At 32.8% G+C, this 12899-nt stretch overlaps 1 long non-coding RNA gene across 1 annotated transcript; it reads right to left on the bottom strand.

Moving 5' to 3' along the window:
• Positions 1 to 957: 957 nt before the first annotated feature.
• On the bottom strand, positions 958 to 2430 carry LOC127859825 (uncharacterized). The gene is made up of 3 exons (XR_008039469.1): positions 2309 to 2430; positions 1968 to 2123; positions 958 to 1470 (listed from the first exon to the last, which is right to left on the bottom strand). It is a non-coding gene; the product is annotated as an uncharacterized LOC127859825 (long non-coding RNA).
• Between the last annotated feature and the right edge of the window lie 10469 nt (positions 2431 to 12899).

The following is a 12899-nucleotide window of genomic DNA, read 5'->3' as shown; positions in this document are numbered from 1 at the left end:
TGTTGAAAAATTGTGTGTGGCTATAAATATTTGGTGGCCGAAAAAAAGGGAAGTAAGAACTCAGCTAATTGACATTAAAAGGTCAAACGCAACTATTTGTTTGCTAAAAAATTATTTCAAGTACTAGTTTATGGCGATATTATTTAAATACAATAAATTGCAAAACCTTAGGCAATATATACAAAATTCAGCGCAAGTTTAGCAACGTATTTTCGAATGAGTTTTCTCATTATGACGCTAGCCTAATTAGTACCAAAAGTCTCAGAACACGACATAACGCATAAATTATTAATTGTTTAAAGACACATTTGGTTTTTAATCTTACCTAGTAAAAACTCCAGATAAATTTCTAAAATTTATGATACAAATTCACAAACAATAACAGGTTACCCATCGGAACTGAAAGTTGGCATGGAATATTATTGAACCAAAGACTTTGTTGTTTATGTAAGTCCAATACTCATATTGGCGATGAATTCCATTATTTGCTTGACTGTTATGCCCTCATGATCTGAGAAAATGTCTCGTTGCTAAAAAATATTACATGAGACCAAGTAAGATACAATTTAAATCGCTCACGTCCTTCGATTTTCATAACCACAGTAAGTACAGGATGCTATGTGTGTTCGTTAGAGAACTATTGAAAACGGTTTAATGTATAACGTGTTTTACCTGTTTGCTTATCCATACATTGAAATATATTTATGTTTCCCCTATGCTCTTAATATTGAAACAGTTTTCGTATTTGTTGTATAAAATTTCATAACAATTGTTCAATAAATAAAAAAAATAAGTTTGCAAATAATCTGGATTTGCAAACTTAATCTGGATACTGTTTAATGATTCTTAAATAAAATTGGCATTGCTATCCGTGGTTTGATTTTGCGTGTTCACACTTTTTTCATCTTTTTATATCTCGTATAATAAAAAGTGATAACTGTTTGCAATGATGTGTGTACATTTATCCCTACTCACAATAACCAATACATCATTTACACAATATAGACGTATATACTATATTCAATCGCTCATACATCCTATTGTGTCAGCATTAATTGTTATCTTTGCGACTCAACACATTCATGATTTAAACATAAGTGAGAGAAACTAGTGTTAACACCCGCAAGTCACTTCGACGCAAGAAAGTTTTTGTCGATGCAATACAGGGCAAAGTATACAAAACAACATTTAATATAACAAACTGTTTTGGGAATATAAAAAATAGTTTATACAGTACTTGAAGTACTTGCGTTTTGATCACTATGTTAATTTGATATGCCGTTCATCTCAGCATCGCATGGCGTCTCGCCTTGGACATATTCATTTAACCAACTTCTTCAATATATCTCGGTTCTGGGCTAGTCTTTCCAGATGTCCCCACGTCTTGCACATTTGCTTGACATCTGCATCCAGATATCAGCACCATGTGTTTATAGGCAATTGTCAACGTCTTTGAAGGAAGTTTTTTTCCTATATGTGAAAAGTTGCAAATGAAATTTTCTGTTCGATGCAACGCGTGCAATATTTAAAGATAGTTTAACAATCTACGCTTACTAAACCTATGCACGTAAACAATGAATATACATAACGTTGTTGGACTAGATGTTTGATCGTGGAAGGGAAGTTAAGTATGTCGACCCTTTACTGTGAACCTTGAAACGTTGGACATGCGACACTTTCAGATTGTCACTAATATTCCAATTTATTTCAAAGTTCAAATGATAAGTTAAGCTTAATAGAGAGTTTGTAATGTAATAAAATATATAAATCACATTAGTTACCATCTATCTCTATCAGATCTATGATTACACAATTTATGTATACGTCTACATCACAAATTCTAGTTCAAAAGCTCAAATATCAAATTAAGACAGCATATTCAAATATATACGTACAATGACATAAATTGAATACATTTATGAACTACATAATATTATACAGAAGATGTTCCAGTATAAAAGTGTTACCCATCTTTAAAAGAAGCCTTAAGCCACTGGTTGTATTTCAACATAGTGCAATTCATTCCGATAAGTGCATATGTCGCGGTGGTTCTGACTATGTGTCCGTATATGGTCGAGCAGTATCAGATTTGATCTCTTCTCTGGGCATTTTGACACATCGTCCTGAAATGAATCAAGAACTAAGTTGTCCCCAGGACAATAAATTGAGAATTTATCTAAATGGTATCGGCATTCGATTTAAACGAACTTAATATAGATTTAAAAAACACACATATTATTTCGCAGATAAGTCTTTACTCCGTATAGTTTTCAGTTCAGGGTACTTTCAATGAGCGGATACATCTTACACATAAAAGCTTCGATTCGGAAATGCTCAGTGAGAAGATCGCTGGGTTACAAATCCGGGGATCGTGTGGTAAGATTCCTAAACCGCCCACATCAATAATGTACGGATTTGTCTTGCCAATATGTTTATGGTCATGATGAACTATAAATCAAGCAGGCAGTTGTCATTTACTAGCGTTGGAAACTTATGCTTGTTAACCAAGGAACTCGGTATAAGTGTGAGTAAGGAAAGTAAAATACTTGTGTAACCACCACTAGTAGCCTTCAATAGCTTGGAATACCCCACTCCTTCAAAAAACCATACATCTGACAGTTTCCATGTTAGGTCCTGGAAAAGCAGTCGGATGGCCCCATGACAGCATTAATTGAACTAGCAAAAGTGTAGTGTTTGGGGTTGTTTTTGAGAAAATATAATGACAAGGCAAATGATGAAATCAACACAAATGTGCCTGCCCTGTAATTCGAACTCGGTACGTATAAAAGCATTTGCGACCACGCTTCCATTATGAAATACAAGCTCATGAATGAGTTTGGCAGTTTAAACGCCACATATTTGATTGTATCGATGAAGAGTGTTTGAAACATTTGATTGAAAACCGAACATATATTTAAAAAAAGTCTAAGACAGGCGTGTTGTTTTGCTTAATTTAATATAATGATTGCATTAAGTTTTTTTTATTGATAATTTCAAAATTGTCTTTTTCTTCCTAACAATGACAGCTTCTCTATGGCAGCTTTATTATGTCATACAAATGCGTGCGTGGGCGAATAAACATAATACGTATCAATATAGAGATAAGATGAGCAAATCAATGAACATCGAACATTAAGCTTTTATCATAAAGAAAACGGCATATCAAGGCCCTGCAAAGAAAGACATGATTTGCTAACTTGTCTTAATTATCCCTATATAACATAACATAATGTCGCCATATAATTCTAATATTTTATATATGCAAAACCTTTACAAATGAAAGTAAAGTAAATATCGGGTAAAAGAAACTCTACTGTACAGTACTTTTAACGTTGATAGATTTTAGTGCACTAAGACACGATGTCGAGTTTAGTTCCCTTATAAATAATTTAACCACATCATTTGTGCGTGAGGTTTGTTTATGTCAGGTATTTTGTATTCATTAATTGTTAATAGTTGACACTCTTTTTAACTTCTTGTCAGTATTGTTTGTATCTAATGAACAACTGGTTATCAACAATAAAGGCTGATACATTATACATAATAACATCTCATATATCGATTGTAACACATTACATGTTTTAAGTGTTATGAGTAAATAGATCATTTACAATGTCAGTCATTTTTTGCATCATGAGTTCGTGATAATTATATTGAACGATTAAGGGTCAATGTTACACTGTTCTAGTAGTATGATTATAAATTATATTAAACACAACAATTCTTAGAAACACCTTCTATGTTGGAGCTGCTGTACAGCTGCTGAAAATATCATGCTATTAAGTAATATTTTAACTGGACAAGTTCTTTAACAATGGATTTCGAGCTATGCATTTGGCAACAAAATACTATATTGAAAGACTGTAGATCATGCATACAATGGCATAAAGGAACGGGTGTCAGCCTAGCAGCGGGGAATTTTCTGCGCCTCAATAAGACTAGGTATTATTTGAGACCATGTTTAATTAAATGCGTTTATACTGCACATCCGACACATAAATGTACAGAACAATAGACTTCCATTACATGCAAGATGTGAGTAATACTTGGATGATTTTTATTCACATATTAAGATTTAACAAGTATCCGTTTATACCAAACGGACATTTCTTTGGTAATTACGGACTAGATTCCTCTCGAAAACATATATAGCTCATTGTCGTGTATGTATTAATTCATTTTGTAATTGCAATTCGTAATGGAATTTTTCACAATGATTGTGACCTTAACCGTAAACTGATGATCCAGTCATTATGCAAAATAGTTTCTCTAAAAGAAGTGAATCATGTTTGTTTTTTTATAATATTTACTTCAAAGTACCGTTTGAGGTTGCAGGCTGCAAAAGATTTATCATATCTTTATTTTTTATTCAGTTTAGTATGACCTTAACCATTGAGCTGAAGACACTCGTCACACACAACACACCGTATTTGAATGGTGAATATATTTATACTTTTTGACATTACATAATTAATAATAAAGTTACAGTAGAGACAAACTATATGATTACCAAAGTAGATATTGAACTTTAAGCTCGAAATCAGATTTTTTAAGCGATTTGTCATCTGCACATCGTAAAATTATGGTATATTATAAAGTTACTGATATGCTGTAGTCTTGACAAGATGCAAAATGCTCACTTTTGACAATTCAACTTTCAGTGTGACACTGGCGTTAGGGACATGTTTCTTACACGTGATACACTGTATCCACAGCGATAACATAGATAGTAATATATTTGTTTGACCAGTGAAGTAGTAACATGCGCATCTAAACCATTTACCTCTTATTGTTACATTTACCCTGGTGCTTGGGAGTAAGAAGTTACAATTGACGTAAAGTCTTATATTTCAAAACAGCCTGATTAATTCTAAAATGTCTATACCGGTAAGATTTGTTATGTTCAAATTTCATATTTGACCTTTAAGGCATGGAGCGATGTTACACAAGAAACGCTGTCTCCTAATGGTGAAAAGTGGTATTACAGTATTGTAAATTTCATAGTACCATGTACAATTGATAATCAATATACAATTCTTACAAGACGGATGTTATACGGTGATAAACCTTTTGTTCATTTTGGCCGTGTATTCGAAGTTATTTTAAAATGCATGATGATTAAAATATATTCAGGACCATATGTGTATGCACAAAATTAACTTTGTCTTCTGAGTTTGACATTTACCCCTTTAGAACAGAGACGATGCATGCATATTGTCGTCTGGTCGTGCATTGTGTACTGCAGTATAGAATGACATACTTACGTCCGGATAATCTAAGACTCATATATACGTACATACATTTGTGCTGTGACTATTGTGATTGCTTTACAGTGCTTTCCGAAAGCTTTGCAAACATATAATATTTCAATTTTACATGCAGAGGTTTAAGGATTCTACTGAAGTGATAGCATATATCAAGGCTAACAGTTGCTTAAAGCTTTAAAATAAAAAAACACTTCCGGCTCAAATAATTAAATTCCACGAACAGTGCAATTAACTGTATCCGACCCGGGCGTATTTTAAGAAATAATAAACTAATATCATTCATTAAATCGGTTTTCGTAGAAAGAAAAAAAGAGAAAAGTCAGTTGGAACGATTTGATTAAAACATAATTAATATGTATTATTGTTTAGGTGTTTTGTATAATGGATCACTACGTTACAAATCTTTGAGATATCCTGCACACATACCAACATTCCATTAAAAGCCCAATATACGTTGTCCTTACCGAACGTATGTATGGTAATTCTGAGGCACGCTTCATTTTAATGGGTACAATCGCGTTTTTCAAGGATATTAACGGTAACTTACTTTGAACGATTTAAGTAAATCAGTTAAATTAGGTACTGGTTTTGCCGTATATGGTGTGTTTTTCTACAATATTATATTTATTATTTGCTACGCAATTTTGCAATGTAGGATTGTGATAGATGCATGTGCTTGATTCAGTGATGATGGGAGATAAATACATATAGCCGTATACACTAAGTTGAATGATCATATCATATGCACGTTTTTGAGCTTTTGTCATTAATTCAGTGGATTTTTGTTCAGTTACTGTGAAATGAAATTTAAATTTTGGTACACATTTAAGGTCGTGCAAAACTTCACAATTTATTCCAATTTTCAACAAAGACTGAACGATTGACAGAACGGGTCTGGCAAAAATATATAGTTCTATCTGATGAAACATTCGAGGAGCTCAAAATCACACAAACACGTATATTGTATTTCGTATTGAGTCCTTTAGTAAGATGGTCTTTCTCAGATTTAAACCAGCGAATCGATTTTTGACTCCACTCAGATTCAATCTTTGCCTACATAGTGTTAATATAAACATTCGAAAAAAGTTTCACCAAATGTGTGGTGTCTAGAGTGATTTCAAGAACAAAAATCGGGAAACACGATACCTGACGTCGGAAATATATTTATCCTAATAGTACTTCGTGTTCAATTGAGCTTAAAGGGATCTTTTCACGCTTTGGTTAATTGACAAAATTGAAAAAAATTGTTTCAGATTCGTAAGTTTTCGTTTTAGTTATGATATTTGTGAGGAAACAGTAATACTGAACATTAACCATGCTCTAATATAGCCATTATATGCATCTTTTGACGATTTTAAAACCTAAAAATTATAAAGCGTTGCAACGCGAAACGATTGAATAATTTGGAGAGTTCTGTTTTTGTCGTTAAATTTTGTGAAACTACGAAGATTGCTTATATAAGGTATAAAATACGTCTGGAATGTGTACTCGGCGGAATAGCTCAGTAGGCTAAAGCGTTTTTACTTCAGGACTCTGGCAGGACTCCAGGGGTCACTGGTTCGAAACCTGCTCCGGGCGATGTTCTTTTCCTTTTTTTATTTTTTTTCTTGATTTTTTACTGGAGCTTTTACGATCCAATGTTTACATTTATCAATATAAAGCATTTAATGAATAAGTTTAAAAAATGCCAAAATCTGTGAAAAAGCCCTTTTAAAAGAGTGATCATTTAAACATGACAATATACTTTAAAACAAACAAAGCACATGAAAAATCCAACAAATACCATTGCTAAAACAAATGACCATACCCATCTTGTTGGACAGGGGAGGTGTCAGATTGGTGTCCCTGTGTGTTTTACACGCGGCCGGATGTCTATGTTAGTCCAATTGTGTGCGTAATCATAAAAGTAGCATACCAAACCTTTTCCCGGGTATAGTTTTAGCTTATTGGATGATTGATTTCTACAATCCACTTTGCATGCTACAAAGTTCTAAAGGTAGCGCACCCGTAATGGGCACCTATCCAAATATAATCTAATCTATGTTTTTCTTAATCAGCATCATGTCTCTGAACTACATGCAATTTTTTAGGTAGTCTTTCCATGCTTTTTACAAAATATACTGATTTTTTCAAAACCATCCCACACTCGGCGTTTGTTCAGTTTATGTGCACGCCTTGGGTATATGAAAGTTCAATAATTCATCCAGATTTCCAAATATAGGCATGCAGTTGGTGTGTACAGATGCAGTAAAGGTGTTTAAAGTTTAAACAAGATGAAAAGTTTCTTTTACAGACATTTATTTTTATAACTTGTTTTCTATGGAAAAGCGCCATGAAATGTTAGTGGTTTCAGGCAAGTAGAAATTGGGTTGTTTCAAAACAAAGTTTCATAAAATTCAAACTAGTATCATTTAAGTAATATTTTGAACTTAGTTTAAATAGATACACTATATACAGCAAAAATACCAAGAAATAGACAGATTTAACGTTTACAATCATGCATGGTTCGCATTTTCAGCATTTAATCACCCAATTTAGCCATAACGTAGTTTTAATTTTAAAAATTGAAGAATGTGCATAATTATTGCAACATATTTAACAATAAACATAGCTTATATGCCATATTTAATCAAATTACGTTAGAAAAGAAATAAAACGCGTCGCAAAAAAGTATACATCGTCGGCAGCTTTCGAACCTGCGCGGGAATATCCCAAAAGATTTCTAGTCCATCGCCTTAACCACTAGGCTACGGCACCTAATATTAGGCTCTTCAACCTATATATTGTGTTTATGCTCTATTACTTGTACAAGTATAAGATTGTCGCTACATGTTAGAACTTTGCGTTATATATTGCAAGCGACACAATTGACACAATTATTTATACCTTCCTATGTGCATACCATTATTTCAAAATATTGTTGCAAATGTTTGCTATTGGAATACTGTTGTTACACATCTTTTCCTGTTCTATACTTTCTACCGAATCTCGAACCACAACTAATGTACAGGCGTGACATCGTGTGATTCGTTAAACGTAGCATTCCAAGTGGCAAATGCACTACTGAAAACGTATTCCGCTTTAGATAAAGTACTTAATTGTTGAAGGATGTAATGCAACAATTTGCATTCTCTTGAACGTTGATAATTCTAAAAGTGTCACTATGTGTCTAATAGTTTAAGATAAAATGCAGAAAATGCTTCAAGCAACTACATGATACTTTCTTAACTGTATCACTTATTATACAACGTGTTTCCCGTGGACAATCAATTAATTTAACATGTTACAAGAGTTCGGTCCACCATTTCGGCCTTATGTTTGATTTGAGTTTCCCACGTTACTGAAAAAAGTAGTGATGCTTCAGATATGATAATTTAGAAACATATAAAGCAGCGAATTTATTTACAAATGTGTTGTTATTGGTTATCGATGCATTCATTCGAAATAGACTCCCTTTAAAGTGTTACACGTATAAACCATGTATGTGCAATGATTAATTTTCAATATGTACGCATTTTAACGGCATTTCATTAACAAACTGCAACAAGGTTTCCTTTGACATGTATTGGAAATGTATGATAATTGTTTGCTGTTGTTTCAGTATTTTCGGATAAAATTAGAGGTCGTAACAGCGATATATATATATATATATATATATATATATATATATATATATATATATATATATATATATATATATATGATGTTAGTCTTACGATCATGTGATTCCAAGTTCGATCACCACTTTGAGCGTACTCCTGACCTTCTTAATACAACTAGTACTTGTTTTTCATAGAAAGCGGTGTTCAATCCTAATGATATCGTTGTAACGGAGGACATATGTAACGGTATACCTAGCTTATAGACGTAGCCGAAGATATAATGTAGTGGTGTTCTTTTCAATCAAACAGCTAATTATGTTTTAACATTGTTTTCATTATGAATATACTCTATATTGCTGTTGTTTTTTTATTAACTCGCAGTTAAACACTGAAACATGAAACACTACAAACGAAGCTTCATCACTGTACAGTAACATTCAGAGTGAAAACGCCTGAAATAGTCTACAATTCAGACGTAAAAGACGCATAAAAGAAGCTTTAGCCACGATTTAGTTTCTCAACGTTATCGATATGTTTAAGCTTCAGACACGGATGATACATACTGTATTGTTGTATGCTGAAAATACTTCAAATTCAAAAACCGTTTTAAAGTATGTCGTTGTTTATCATAACATTACCTCTTTATATATTTGCACTTGTTTGTAAACAGTCAACAATAGTGAAATTGAAGTTAAATTGTATCTAGATAAATATTTGTATACATTCAAATAATTAATTTAGTATTTCTTGAGTTGTAAATCGCTCACACAACGGCAATAAGTACTTTATTTTGTTCTTGAACAGAAATGACAGCGTTTATTTTTTAAGAAATAACACGCATAGGTTAAGGGTTTTAATATTACAGTGTCCGTTTTGAGGAACATTATGAATCCCTATTGCCTCTGAAAAGAAAACAGTCAAATGTGCTGCCCTCCTCCTACAGCTTTTGCTTGTTAATTTTGTCAACATCATAGCTTTAAACCTGTATATAAGACTTGATCATATTTCGAGCAAACGTCGATGTAGATTTTGGAAAACGTAGTTACATGTGGCGTAAAACTGTGTTTTTGTGTTTTATTAGATCATGCTCTTTGATTTCGATTCCAGTGACAATACATTTGGATATCGCGATAGTAAGTATGTTTGTTGTCATTTAACTTTGTAATGACTGATACAACTACCACAAAAGGGCAATTCGTTTAAAAAATACTGTATTGATAGTTATAAATATAGTGTCTATTTACATTCAACACTATTTACAAGCATTTACAATCTAAGTTAAATCACTGCAGATAAATGATATATTAACCTTTTTACTGTTTTGAGATAATAGGCACCACAGGTAGGAAACAAAGCTACCAACTAACATATCTTCAATTCATTTGAATCCATCTTATATAAACATAATACAAATGTTCCATCAGGGGAGAGCCTTATTAATTGCAGTTGATCCCTTAATAATAGCAAAGGGCCAATTTTTAAACAGTGTGACACGAAAAAACGTACTAGACAACATACACACACATATACACAACAATAAATTTAAACAATGATTAACGAAAGCTCGTCATTGATTTAATAGCTTCAGATATCAATCTAATATAAAGTAAAATATTTCATGTTCCATGATCCCGCCGAGGTTTATCGTGTTTTTGTTTTCTTTTTGCTATCTGTATTTTAATTTATCCATAGCTTATCAATGTAAAAAAAACAATTACAAGAAATGCACATTTTCACAGTAGCAGTATTACACACTGACAAAAAACATGGTAAATACGAATTGAGGACTAATTAATTATATTACACTAATATCGCTAAACCCCCTGTATTTTTATTCAAGCGCTGACTTTTTTACTTTCTTCATGGGTAGGGTCAGGAAGATTAGTAATGTGATTGTATTTACCTTCGTCATCTTTTGCTGATGCAGATGCAGCTCTGTCTGCCGTTGCAGAATCAGGCATGTCATAGTCATTGCTTGTCGCTGCGATATGAATACGCCCCTAACCTTCAGCATGGTCGTAATCATCATTTACGCTTGCTAGTGTTGCATTTTCTTTAACGCTTACAGAAGCCGTGTCGGAGTGATTGCTTGGTGGTTGGTCATGCATCTGACGATGACCTTTTACATGGTTATAACCACCATGGCATTCGAGTTTCAGCTTTTTATATACCTTGTCAGTATCCCTATCAGTTCTTACTACCTTACTCGTTGTGTAATCGTAATCATTGGTGTCGCCTGTGCCGTGTCCTCGCGGTTCTACTTCATCATTGATAGTACGGTAAATGACTGCATCTACAATGGCTACATTTGAAACATTTGATGTACTCTTATGGTCGAGATGTCCTTCTTCTAACGGGCTTAGTTTTTCCTTTACGTGAAAGCTATTGTCGGGCACAGCTTTTTCGACAGTTACCCGACAGTTTGATTAGAAGTCGCTGTTAGCACTCATCATCACAGTGTTTTTGTGGTTCGTCAGTTGCAGAAGTCGTGTTCTATAAATATCACATGTTAGCGCATACATGTTATAAGCGTGCAGACTCTGTATAAGACATATAACATATATTGTAAGGTAGTAATTTTAATAATTTGTATAAAAACAGTGTAATCCTATACATATATGAATGCATTCTTGAGAATTGTGTTGGCTATCAGATACAACAAGTAATATAGTATTGAGTCAACAGCTTTCTTCATTATTGAAACGATCCAATTATATATGTCTGAGTTATGTTACTTTAGAGAGCTTTATCGTCAGATTAAATTGTGTTTGTTTTCTTTAAAGTATCTTATCTCAACTTGGGCATCTTTTTTCACTTACGCATTGTACAAAACACTAGTTTATTATACACCTTCTTCTGAGAACAATAATGACAACAACAACGACGACCACGACTGCCGCAGTCATTATAATACCTATTTCTATTGCCAGCGCATCTGAAGATGATAATATAAAGGCGCCTTCAATTGAAGTATTGTTTCTTTCTGAACATAGTTTAAAAATTGTACGTTGTAAATTTATGTCTATCAAAATGTGCAACACAATCTTTAAAAAATGTGTGACCTACCTCCACATCGGACTGTTGTCCTTTTTGTATCATCTACACTAACTTGTTCTTATGTTGATTGTGTAACGTCTCTCATGGTCCTTTGACTTTCAGAGGATTGTGTGACACCTATTTTAGTCGTATGACTTTCAGTTGATGTTGTATCATCTGTTGGACCTTCTATAATAATGGATAAAGATGATATTTATGTTGAGTTAATTGTGCTAATATGATATATAACATTTTATAAAGCCTAACTTAAAATAAAATTACTTGATGTCATCTTTGTTCATGGAGTTTATCGATATATATATATGTTCAAATAAAGCCCGTGTTAAATTATAAATATTATATAATATGTACGTACATATTTTAACATAAAACACGTTTTTTTCACATTATATGTACACATAATTAAATCAAATTTAGTTATATGTATCGTGATTCAATCGACAAACAATGTCGTTCGTTTAAATATATTGCAAACAAACATCAACAAGCTATAAGCCTAGACGCTGATTCAGTTTAAGCGAATATTACCTGATTCACATAGAGCTGGTTTGATTTCATTGGTTGTGAAATTTAATTGTCCGGTGTTTCCATCCAAGAATCCGTATGATACATCACTATAGTGTGCGCTGCCTAAAACAAATACAAAACTTAAAACATAAAATTATGGTCAAATATTGTGTGTATGCGTGGTAATATAAGTCATATATTTATGTAGAATATAGTTGTTTTATACTCTACTGAAAGGAACTTTGTTCGTGCTTCTTGATTTTTCCAGAAAGTAGAAGCTTTATCAGATAGTTGTATGTGGCATTATAGTATCGTAATAAACTTATATTGATTTTATAGTGCAAACTTTTGTATGATTGAATAATTTAAACTAATTCACATGAAAACTGAACATCTGTCTTCAAGTGTGAATGCTATTTAATTGGCAACAACTCGTCCATTATCATGCAATTATCGAAATGACATT

Source organism: Dreissena polymorpha, chromosome 15 (assembly GCF_020536995.1).
Source record: "Dreissena polymorpha isolate Duluth1 chromosome 15, UMN_Dpol_1.0, whole genome shotgun sequence".
NCBI lineage: Eukaryota > Metazoa > Mollusca > Bivalvia > Myida > Dreissenidae > Dreissena > Dreissena polymorpha.
Note: the sequence above shows the minus strand (reverse complement) of the source record. Positions and strands in the feature narration are given on the sequence as shown.